This window comes from Canis lupus, chromosome 14, assembly GCF_003254725.2.
Source record: "Canis lupus dingo isolate Sandy chromosome 14, ASM325472v2, whole genome shotgun sequence".
Taxonomy (NCBI): domain Eukaryota; kingdom Metazoa; phylum Chordata; class Mammalia; order Carnivora; family Canidae; genus Canis; species Canis lupus.
In genome coordinates, this window is record NC_064256.1 from 37,323,589 (window position 1) to 37,336,272 (window position 12,684).

A 12,684-nucleotide genomic window follows, 5' to 3' on the forward strand; every position below is an offset into this window, starting at 1 on the left:
AGGACAAACATTATATGGTCTCATTCATTTGGGGAATGTAAAAAAATAATGAAAGGGAATAAAGGGGAAAGGAGGGGAAATGAGTGGGAAATATCAGGGTGACAGAACATGAAAGACACCTAACTCTGGGAAAAGAATAAGAGGTGGTGGAAGGGGAGGTGGGTGGGGGGTTGTGTTGACTGGGTGACGGGCACTGAGCGGGGCATTTGACGGGATGAGCACTGGTTGTTTTGCTATATGTTGGCAAATCGAACTGCAAGGAAAAAATATACAAAAAAATACTTGTTTATTTGGGAAACTCTTGTCATCTCTTTCTAATTTGAATGGAAATCTTGCTGGGTAGAGTATCCTTGGTGGTAGGTTTTTCCCTTTCAGCAGTTTGAATGTATCATACCACTCTCTTCTGGCCTGCAATATTTCTGCTGAAAAATGGCGTTATACCCTTATATGGTTTCCCTTACATGTGAGTAGTTGCTTTCCTCTTGCTGCTTTTATAATTCTCTCCTTATCTTTAATCTTTGGCATTTTAATTATTATGTGTATTGATGTGGACCTCTTTGGGTTTATCTTGCTTGGGGTTCTTTGTGTTTCCTGGACCTGGATGACTGTTTTTTATCCTCAGATTAGGGAAGTCTTCAGGTTTTATTTCTTCATACGTCTTCTTCCCTGTTCTCTTTTCCTTCTGGGATCCTGATAATGTGAATGTTACTATTCTTTATGATGCCACAGATTTCCTTCAACCTATTCTCATGTTTTATTATTATTTTTTTTTGCTGCTCAGCCTTGTTGCTTTCCCCTATCCTGTCTACCACTTCACTGTTCTATTCTGCATTGTCTACTCTGCTTTTGAGTCCTTCTAGCATATTTTTCTTTGCAGCTATTGAATTCTTTAGGTCTCACTGGTTCTTTTTTCTTTTTCTTTTCTTTTTTACATTTTGTATTTCTTTGTTGAAGTTCTCATTGAGTTCATCTACTCTTTTCTAAAATCTGATGAATATCTTTACTTTGAATTTTTTTTAATCAGGCAATTTCTTATCTCCGTTTCATTTAGTTCTTTTACTATTGATTTTGTCTTGTTCTTTCATTTGGGACATAATCTTTTGTCTCCTCATTTTGTCTACTTTCTGCATTTGTTTTATGTATTTGGTAGGTCAGCAACATTTCCTGGTCTTGAAAGTATTGGCCTTGTATAGAAGAGGTCTTGTACCTCTTCTACAATAGGTACCCCATTATGCAGTCTCTCCAGCCACCAGAATCAAACACTCCAGATTTGTCCGATGTATGGGCGCATAGGCCCCCCTGTTGTGTCTAAACAGTGATTGTTTGTAGGCCTGCTGGCTGCAATGGACTGCTTTGCCTGCTGTAGGTGCATGGAGTATGATTTGTACCCTGTACTATTTTTTTCCTGTATATATTTTTTATTTGAGTTTGATTTGCCAACATATAACACCCAGTGTGCATCCCCTCAGTGCCTGTCACCCAGTCACCCTGTCCCCCCACCCACCTCCCCTTCCACTACCCCTTGTTTGTTTCCCAGAGTTAGGAGTCTCTCGTGTTCTGTCACCCTCTCTGATATTTCCCACTCATTTTCTCTCCTTTCCCCTATAATCCCTTTCACTATTTTTTATATTCCCTGTATGAATGAAACCATTTAATGTTTGTCCTTCTCTGATTGATTAACTTCACTCAGTATAGTACCCTCCAGTTCTATCCACATTGAAGCAAATGGTGTGTATCCTGTACTATTAAATGGCCTGGTGGAAGCTACTGCAGCTTTATTGGTAGGTGAAGCCAGCAGTCAGCATAGCCATCTATAGTTAGCCTTTCTGCCATAGCTGCAGACCTACAGAAAGACAGGGCTTGCTCCCTGCACAGCCAGCTAAGAGGCTTGCTGCATGAACTGAGTACACTGGTATGTGTAGTTATCCCCTCTGCTTTCCTAAGGGAGGAGTCACTTTGGAGGGGCACTGGTCCTGGCTGAGGCTTCTTACTGAGTGTGGTGGAGTAGAAGCCACTTTGGAGAGATTCTTGCTGAGGTGGGTGGGTTGGGGTGGAGCCACAGGGGAACATTGGGGCAGGGTATGAGGTGCTAGTAAGGTAGATGGAGAGTGTTGGAGAGAGGAGGAGAAATGGTGTCCACTAGCACTTCTGTTCCTGTAGAAATCTGCAGATGTTCCCCCCATGGCACACATTCTAATATTAATCAGTAAATTTCCTTTATGTATACTCTAGGTGCTGTTTCTGTGCTGTGTCTTGGGCTGAGTTATTTAGTATGCTGGCTATTAAGGGCGAGAACTTGGTTTCCTATTGCTCTCCAGCTCTCCTGGAGTTAAGCCCACTGATTTTTAAATCTCACAGAAGTAAGCCCTGCTGCTTTTCAAAGCTAAACATTATGAGGGCTTGTCTTCCTAGTGCATTTCTCCATTGCTGGATATACCTAGTGTGGAGTCTGATTTTCTTGGTTCTTTTTGCTTGTGTTGGCCCTCACATTTGTGGTTGGTCACTCTGGGGGTCTGATTCCCAACAGCATCTCTGCCCTTCTTACCCTTTTTAATGTGGCATTTTCTCTGAGATAGCTATGGAAGGTCTGTTCTGCCTGCCAGGCTTCAAGTGATTGTCAGAGTTAGTTGCATAAAGGTAGCTGTTACCTTCGTGTGTCTTTGGGACAAGGTAAGCTCAGGATCCTTCTCCTTTGCCATTTTCCTTCCTTCCAAATTTAGCAACATTTAAAGAGGATTATACCCATGAACAACCGGAATTTTTCTCAAGAATGCAGGCTTAATGTTTGAAAATTGATCAATAGAACATACTGTATCAACAAAATAAAGACAAAACTTGACCACGTTAATAAATATAAAAAAGCATTTGACAAAATCCAGTACCTTTTCATGATAAAAACACTTTACAAACTAAGAATAGTAAGGAACATCCTCAACTTGATAAATAATATTTATAAAATAGCCCACAGTTAACATTATACTTAATGATAAAACACTATGCATGCTTTCCTGTAACAAGACAGAGATGTCCACTCCTGCTACTTCTATTCAACATTGGACTGTTTTGTTCTAGCCAGGGCAATTAGACAAGAAAAGGATATAAAAGGAATATAAATTGAAAAAAAAAGATGTAAAACTGTCCCTATTTGCAGATGACATGATCTTATACATAGATAATCTTAACGAGGCCATTAAAAAACTTTTAGTAGTAATAAGTTCACCACGGTTACAGATACAAGATCATTACATGAAAATTAATTGCATTTCTATACCCTGGAAATTTCTGTAACTGAAAGTGAAATTAAGAAAACAATTCCATTTACAACAACATCAGAAAGAATAAAATAATTAGGAATAAATTTAACAAAAGAAGAGTAAGACTTGTTTGTAACATTGGTGAAAGAAAGTAAAGAAGACCAAAATAAAGTAATGTTAATGGATTGGAAGGCAATATTGGCAAGTTGGTAATACTCCCCAATCACTTAAATATTCAAAATCTCTATCAAAATCTCTGCATCTATTTTTACAGAAATTGACAAACTGATCCTAAAATTCATATGAAATGGACCCAGAATAGCGAAAACAATACTGAAAAGAAAGAGAAATCTGATTTTTCTGGGAACACACTCCTAATTTCAAAACTTACTATAAAGTAACAGTAATCAAGATGTGTGGGTGGCATAAGGATAGACATATAGATCCATGGAATAGGATTGATAGTTTCTATTATAAATTTCAAAATGGTCAGCTGATTTTTGACAAGTGTATTAGGACAATTCATTAAGGAAAGAAGTCTTTTCAACAAATGATACTGAGACAACTGGGTATATAAAAGATTGAAGTTGGACCCCTTTCTTATACTACATGCAAAAATTAACTCAAAATCGTTCACAGACGTAATGTAAAGCTATAAAACTTTAAAACTCTTAGAAGAAAACATAGGTGTATATGTCTGTGATCTTGGGTTAAAGTTTTCTGAGATATGATACCAAAAACACAAGTGAAGAAAAATTAGATACATTGGAATTTATTAAATTACGAAGTTTTATGCTTCAAAATATACTATTAAGAAATTAAAAAGACTATCCACATAATGGGAAAAGTAGTTTCAATTCCTATGTTTGCTAGAGGACTTGTATTTAGTATAAAGAACTCTTATAACTCAATAATAAACAACAAACCAATGGGCAAAGTTTCTGAATAGACATTTCTCCAAAGAAGATACACAAATCACCAGTAAGCACATGAGAAAATAGTCAACAATATTAGTCATTAGAGAAATGCAAATGAAACTACAATGAGATTCCACTTCATATCCCTAACTAGGAGGGCTACAATTGAATAGTCAGATGACAACTGTTGGGGAAGACTGGTAGAAACTTGAATGCTGGTGGAAATGTATAATGGCACAGCTTTGAGAAACAATTTGACAATTTCCCTAAATATTACACATGGGGTTACCTGATAGCCTGGTGAGTAACTCTAGCTAATTACCCAATAGTCACGAAACTTACGTTCACACAAAAACCTCGTACATGAACATTCATGGCAGCATATTTATATAATAGCCAAAGAGTGGAAACAACACAAATATCCATCTACTGATGAAAAGATAAACATAACGTTGTGTGTCATATGGTGGAAGTTACCTTGCAATAAAAAGGAATGAAATACTAATACATGCCACAATATGGATGAATCTTAAAGACATTACAGTAAGTGTAATGTCAGAAGTTAGTCACAAAAGACTGCATACTGTATAATTTATCTGAACATTTCATATCTGGGTATTATGCAATGTTCAGAAAAAGAAATTTATCAAGACAGAAAGTAAATTAGTGATTTCCTGGAGATAAGGAATGGTAGGGAGAAGATATGACTGCTGATGGATGTGGGATGTCTTTTTTTTTTGGTGTGATGGAAATGTTCTCTAAATAGTGGTTCAAAATTCTGGTTATATGAAAACCCCTGAATTATTTGCTTTTTTAAAAGGGTGAATTTTGTGGTGTGTGAATTATACCTCAAAAAAGCTATCCTATAAGAAAAAAAATGCATATATGTGTTCATTCAGAATGTATTTGATTGTCTCCTGACTGTCCGGCATCTTAATAATCCCACTGTGTGTGACTCACCTAAAATCTTTCTCCTCGTTTGTAATTTTAACCTAAATCTGCATGAGAATCATCTAGTTTTCTTTTTTAAAAATGAAAGTTTCCCAGTGTCCATACCCAGAGATGAGATGGGGACTTGAGGATCTATGTTTATAACAAGTGCCCTTAAGTATCTCTGATGCAGCTACTCGGGAGGACTACATTTAAAAACTGCTCTGGGAGAATGAAGTCTCAGTTTTACTGGCCATGTTTTAAAATTTTCCTTCTCATCTTCTTAAAGGGAATTTTACTTTCTGAATTGAATGTGTATAGATAAAAATAAAAATATTTATTTTTTCATGTTTCTCCCTGCTTTTGATCAAGCCTTTTTTTTTTCTAAATTAGCTGCCCATAACAATTTGACATTTATGGAGAGAACAAATTAAAGCTTATTCAGCAGGTTCTTTTCTTCTGTGGTGGATTTCTTTCTGTAGGCTTCTTCTCAGCTGCTGGTTTTTTGGTAGCTGCAGCCTTTTCTCCCACCAAACATTTCTTCTGCTTCTGAACATGAACAGCCTTTTTTCCTTTCTTTACTCCCACAATTTCTTGCCTGAAACCCCCTTTTTATTTGATTTGGCTTCTAAGGCTGCTGCTGCCTTATCCATCTGGAGCTTGTGATTCTTGGCTTGGCAAAGAGTGGTGTTCCAGTGCATGGTCTTTGCTTATGGGTTTAGCTTCAATATTTTTGCCTGGTTTTTCAGTGGATTCTTCTTTAAGACTCTGTGATGACTTCTTGCATGGTACTCAGAGGGCTCTTTGGATCTCTGGGCTTTTCAAGATTCTATTAAGGTCTGTATTAAGCATATTGTGCATGGGAATGTTGTAGTTACTCTTGAGGGACGCAGCCTTACACCAAGTGCCATATAAGTCATCTAACTTGCAGAAAGGTCTTTTCAGTCAAAACTCAGAAATGTTCCACTTGCCCACCAGGAGCAAGTTTCAAAATGTTCGGTTTGCTTACATCAAGTAGATCGATTCCAGGGATGTTTCTGAAGACCTTGGTGGTACTATTACCCTCATTACAGATGATGCAGGGTCCCCTTTGCTGGACATGAGGTCTGTTTCTCTTTTTGCCCTTGTCAGCCTTCATTTGCAGAGAGGCATAGACCTTTTTGATATTATTTCAGGCTTTAAGCCTCTTCTCTTTTCTCTCTTTCTTTCTTTCTTTCTTTCTTTCTTTCTTTCTTTCTTTCTTTCTTTCTTTCTTTCTTTCTTTCCTTCCTTCCTTCCTTCCTTCCTTCCTTCCTTCCTTCCTTCCTTCCTTCCTTCCTTCCTTCCTTCCTTCCTTTCTTTCTTTTCTTTCTTTCTTTCTTTTCTTTCTTCTTCCTTTTTTTTTGTGGTTTAACAAAAGTTTATTTCTCATTCCTACAAAGTCCATCACAGGACTGTGGGACTCTACAGAACAGCTGCTTTCCATGTAGAGGGCTCAGCATTCCAAACTACTTTGAGTTTCTGACCCCTTTTTCTGTATGGGCTTCCATGATGGAGGCAGGAAAAACACTAGAGTCCTGAACCAACAAATAAAGGCTTCAGCCTAGCAGGCTTTAAGTTTCTTAAGAAACAAAATAGCCTTGATCTTTGTCGTCGTCGTCGTCGTCGTCGTCGTCGTCGTCGTCGTCGTCCTCCTCCTCCTCCTCCTCCTCCTCCTCCTCCTCCTCCTCCTCCTCCTCCTCTTCCTCTTCCTCTTCCTCTTCCTCTTCCTCTTCTTCTTCTTCTTCTTCTTCTTCTTCTTCTTCTTCTTCTTCTTCTTCTTCTTCTCTTCTTCTTCTTCTTCTTCTTCTTCTTCTTCTTCTTCTTCTTCTTCTTCTTCTTCTGATTTATTTATTTTTTTAGAGACAGAGGGAGTGCTTATATGGTGAGAGGAAGGGGCAGAGGGATAGGAGAGAGAGAAAAATCTCAAGTAGACTCCCACTGAGCATGGAGCCTGACACAGGACCTGATCCAATGACCCTAAGATCATGACTTGAGCCCAAATCAAGAGTCGGATGCTCAACTGACTGAGCCACCCAGGCACCCCCCTCCCTTTTCTTCTTGTAGCCTTCAACTTTATCTTCAACCACCAAAGGAAGTTCAGGAACTTCCTCAGTGTGATGACTTTTAGACATGACCTGTGGTGGTACGGTTGAGGCAGCCAAGGTAGAGCTGATGGTATATCACTTGTGTTGTGTTCACTCTGCAGTGCTAATGGTTCCAGGTTTTGGTTGGTGCAAACATGCAGCCCCCACAATACATATTTCCAAAAGCACCCTGTCCAGAACAGTGAGTTGTACTACCTTGAACTCTGGGAATTCAAGCCACAGCTCTGCCAATACCCCAAGACTCAGCACTGGTTTGATGACTGGCTAATTCATTAACAGCATAGGGCTGTCTGTCATTTTTGCACAAGTTGGTGAACAAAGTTCACAATAGGGAACAATACCTAAAACAATACCTAAAAAGTCGTTTGTGTTAAAAAATAATGGTGATGGGATATTTTTTAAAATCCTTAATTTTTTCGACATTTTATTTTGAAAATTTCTCAACATATAGCAAAGTTAAAATAATTGTCCAGTGAGTATCCATATATCATCACTTCAATTCTGCCTTGTTAGAATATTAGTACATGTTGTTATACTTTACCATATTTTTATTTTTCATGAAAAATTTAAAATTTCCCTCAGTTATCGTAACAGTTTCTTGAGAGATGCTTATTTTTGGTTAATGGAGGCATAGCTTCTAAATTTCCATTGTTTACAACAGTTTCCTGCAAGTTTGTGTATGGCCACCAGGTGTAGCTCTGAACCCACAGCATCCTGGGAGGAAAGGTTTTTAGCAAAGGTAACTTCCAAATGGAATCATTATTATTTTGTTTATTCGGTAAGGGTACAGTAAATCTCTTTTTCATTAAGATCTAAAGTAATTTAGGTTATATATTTATTTTCTTGGTTAGAAAGTCTTTGCCACAATTTCTTTCACCTGGAGTTTGACTTTCTGACTCCACAGCGTCCAGGTCAAAACTTTTGGTTATACTACAAGTATGTTTACATTATCACCTATTTGAAATGGTTATTTTAAGAAGGTTAAATTAGTTATGGAAATGGAAATGTTCGTATTTTTTGTACAATGAAAACTCATCACAACTATAATTTTTCTTTAGTGTGATTTACATCTTTATCTCTTTAACAGAAACTCTATAAGGTATGGGACTATACCTAGCACAATGGCAGGCATTCAGTGAATATTTGTTAAATACACATAAAGAATAATTTGAAGCATTTTTCTGAAGGCTGTTTTGTAGGAATTGATAAATCCATTTTTTAAGAAGTGTGATTGTTCCATTTTTATTTTCTTTTAATAAAGGTTAAAAGATTAAATATTCTTCATAGTTTAAAAATAGCTCGTGGATAGAAATGTTTTTCTGTTTTTTTTTTTAAAGATTTAATTTATTCATTTGACAGAGAGAGAGAGAGAGAGAGAAAGCACAAGCAAGGAGAGCAGGAAAGGGAGAAGCAGGCTCCCCCCACTGAGCAGGGAGCCTGACTCAGGGTTGGATCCCAGGATTCTGGGATCATGACCTGAGCCGAAGGCAGATGCTTAACCCACCGAGCCACCCAAGTGCCCTTCTTTTTCTTTTCTTTTTCTTTTTTTTTTTTTCTTTTTTAAGATTTTATTTATTTATTCATGAGAGACACACAAAGAGAGAGAAGCAGAGACACAGGCAGAAGGAGAAGCAGGCTCCTCGCAGGGAGCCCGATGTGGGACTCGATGTGGGACTCGATCCCTGGTCTCCAGGATCATGCCCTGGGCCAAAGGCAGGCGCTCAACTGCTGAGCCACCCAGGGATCCCTATTTTTCTATTTTTAATTGCAAAAAAAGAATATTGTCATTTTTAAAAGACAATAGAGCCTAACTATGTTGAAAGCCCTTTTAATCAAAAATACTCTCTCTTCTTTTTCTTCTCCTTAAAGGAATCATCAAATTTTTGCTATGTTAGATGTCACCAACTATCAATTTGTTTCTACATATCAGAGAATAAAATCATTGAGGCAAGACTCTAATAGCATAGTCAAATAAATTAAACTGTCTACTGGAATAACCAGGGGGAAGGATTTTTCAATTTAAAATCTTTTTTTTTTTAAAGAAGACATATGAAACATAGTAGTTTTTTTTAGTAAAATGAAGCTATTCAGAATAAAAGGTGTTGGGAGAATTTTTGTGTAAGTAGAGATGTCTTTCTCAAAGAATTTAATGTTATGTTTTGGAATTTTTGATAGTAAGATGAAAAGATTCATCAAGAATAAATGTTACAGTTGTTTTTAGAAGGATTTTTCTTTTACAGAAAGAGAATATTTCAGAGAAATAGGACCACAAAATTACTTAGCTCAAGAATTAAATTATTGGCAAGCTTTATGTTTTATCACTGTATTCTGCTTTTACATGTTTTCTTCCAATTGTACTTGACAAGGAAGGGTCATTATATATATATCTCCTTATATATATAAATCTCCTTATATATATATATGTATCTCTCTCTCTCTATATATATATATATACACATACATATATACATATATACATACATATATACATATCTCTATATATACATATCCTTATATATACAGCCTGGAGAGCTGGAACTTTGAAGATCTTTACTGTTCTTCATTTCCTTGAAAGGTAAGTAATGTATGTATTGCATACCTGTCTTACATACCTTCTCTCCCTTCCTTTGTCTTCTCTCGCCTCTTTCTCCTCTTTTCTCCTCACTGAACCTACACTCCATGCCTTTTTTTTTTTTTTTTTTTTTTTACCATTGCAAGTTTGTTTAGAGAAAAATTAGTAACTGCTGAGGGAATTTTACAACAGATATTTGGAGAATGTAAAATATTTTTTGAACAACTTTTAAAAAAGTTTTTATTTATTTATTCATGAGAGACACACACATACACACAAAGGCAGAGACAGGTAGAGGGAGAAGCACGTTCCCTGCAGGGAGTCCCATGAGGGACTTGATCCTAGGACTCTAGGATCATGCCCTGAGCCAAAGGCAGATGCTAAACTGCTGAGTCACCCAGACGTTCCTCTTGAAGAACTTTGTACTAAAGTACAGACTTAGGTCATTATCATCATGTTTTTATTACTGTCCAAAAATATTATATAGATTAATATTTTAACATCTATTTGCTTTTACTTGAACATCATGATTTATTTTTATCTAACATTAGCTCCACTCATGATAATCAGCTGATACTACAAATTACAATTGCTATGACAAAAAATATATTTTTAATATAATATAATATAATATAATATATTTTATTATATTAATATATATTAGTTTAATATATTAAATATTATATTAACATATAATATATTAGTTTAATATAGTAAATATTATATTAATATAAATATTTAACTTAATATATTAATATATGTTTAATATAAATATAATATAATATAAATATATATTGAAAAATGCAAGCATAATTTTGATCATCACTATTGTACTTGCCTGAGTCATGAGTTGCATCATCTTCTGCAATCTGATTTATGATTCTGCAGATTTTATTTCCACTATATCTTTTCAGTCCCCATATAAGCATCAGTCATAGCAGATAAATATGCGATTACAGTTTGCTATAGTAGGAAAATGTGGATAATTTCTTTTGGGCTAATTTAAGAATTTTCACCTTTTTCTTTGAACAATAAGTTTTATGCTCTGCTAAATAACATTTTTTTCTGTTTCATAGTGCTTAGAGGTTATTTTAAATTAGATTTTATATTAATTACTGAGTTTAGCAAAATTATTTCATTTTATTTTTGGGAAGTTGGAAAGCATGTGGTTTGTTCTAATATGACTGTAGCACATTCATAGTAAAGCTCTGAGCCAGAGTAGCCATTGATAACTTTAATATTGTAGGGGAGGAAAACTTTCCCCTTCTTTTCTTCTAGAATCTTTGGCTGGTCTAATAATTACATTGAAATAAGACAGATTAACTAAACAGCAAATTTAATTTTGTATGTATGTATGAGAGCTTGACAGAGGCATGAGAGTGTCAAAGGCAGTTAGACAATTGAGGCTTAAATGCCACCCTGGGCTAAAGAGAGAAGGATAGGCATCTGGGGCTCCAAAGGGAAGCAAGACATTTCACAGGAAGATGGGAAGAGCAAATGTTTGGTAAACAAATGTTTGCCATGTCATGTGGATAAGTCTTTCTGATTAAAAGTTTCTCTCTGGTGATAGCTTTCTTCCTGGTACGGACCTCAAATCTAGATTTTTTTAGGTAGTTAAGGGAGGAGGTAAAAAGCTCTTCTTGAGTCTGTTAGGCCTTGATTGCCTTTTGCTCAAATAATCCATATGCCTAAGTGGCACATTCTGGGGTTGCCTGCCGGAACCCCATCAATATAATTAAGTAAACCTTCAAACCCCAATATAGCATATGATTTTAAAATATACTTTGGTTGTTAGTTTGATCTACTGGTTTCAATTTTCACTTCTTTTTTGTGTTAAAAATTCATGAAGTGTGGAAACATTACTTTGTTTTATCATGAAAGCCTATGTACAATCAATTCATAATGTACAAGGTGAGGTGGATGCTAGGCATTATGTTGCCATTATATTAATCTTCATAACAACCCTATAAGGTATATTTAATATTCTTCTTTTACAGAGGAGGAAGGAAAGTGAGATATGAAAGGCCCAGATCTTGGTAAGGATCACATTTATCATCGTTGAAATTATGTGTGGGGCATCAGGATAGATGCTGAAGACACTAAGAGGTGGGAGTCTTTATTCTAGAAAGTCTTCAGTATGGTTGTTGAGACAAGGTATATCTACAAAAGAAAGAGAGAAAGGGAAGCCTGGGTGGCTCAGCAGTTTAGTGCAGCCTTCAGCCCAGGGCTTGATCCTGGGGTCCTGGGATCGAGTCTTGTGTCGGGCTCCCTGCGTGGAGTCTGCTTCTCCCTCTGTCTGTGTCTCTGCCTCTCCCTCTCTCTCTGCGTTTCTCATGAGTAAATAAATAAAATCTTAAAAAAGAGAGAGAGAGATAAGAAATGCTTTGTAAGTGCCATTAATCCTACAGTAATATCTCCAAAAGGAAGTTTGGGGTCAGCAAACTTACCTGAGATTCTATTCTGGAGACCAAAATGAAGTGCATATCCACTATTTTTGCATGAATCGTTTACTGTCCTTATGTTCTTGAGAGTTGAAATCTATGTCCCCTTATTTTTAAAAAGTGAAATGGAGGTATAACTTCTGTGTGGAAATGAAATGTGTTTAGGTAACAAGCCATATGTTATTTCACTACTTTGGTAAATTAGGAGCTTGTTAGTTTCATGTGTAGAGATTTTCTTGAATGGCTGACAGAAAGATTCACTATACATGTAAAGATAAATTTTAATTTCTGTGCAAGTTTAATTTTTTAATCAAAATACTCTAGGAGATACACTTCTTTTAATAGAAACAGTTTGTAATTGGAGCTCATTTTTCAGGCCAAAGTCAGTGCCAGGAACCATCTATGTAGAATAAATAAATAATGTAATACGGAATACAAAACTGT

At 36.2% G+C, this 12,684-nt stretch overlaps 1 pseudogene; it reads right to left on the minus strand.

The window, feature by feature from the left end:
- Positions 1-5,542: 5,542 nt before the first annotated feature.
- LOC112670833 (60S ribosomal protein L4-like) lies at positions 5,543-12,282 on the minus strand (annotated as a pseudogene).
- Between the last annotated feature and the right edge of the window lie 402 nt (positions 12,283-12,684).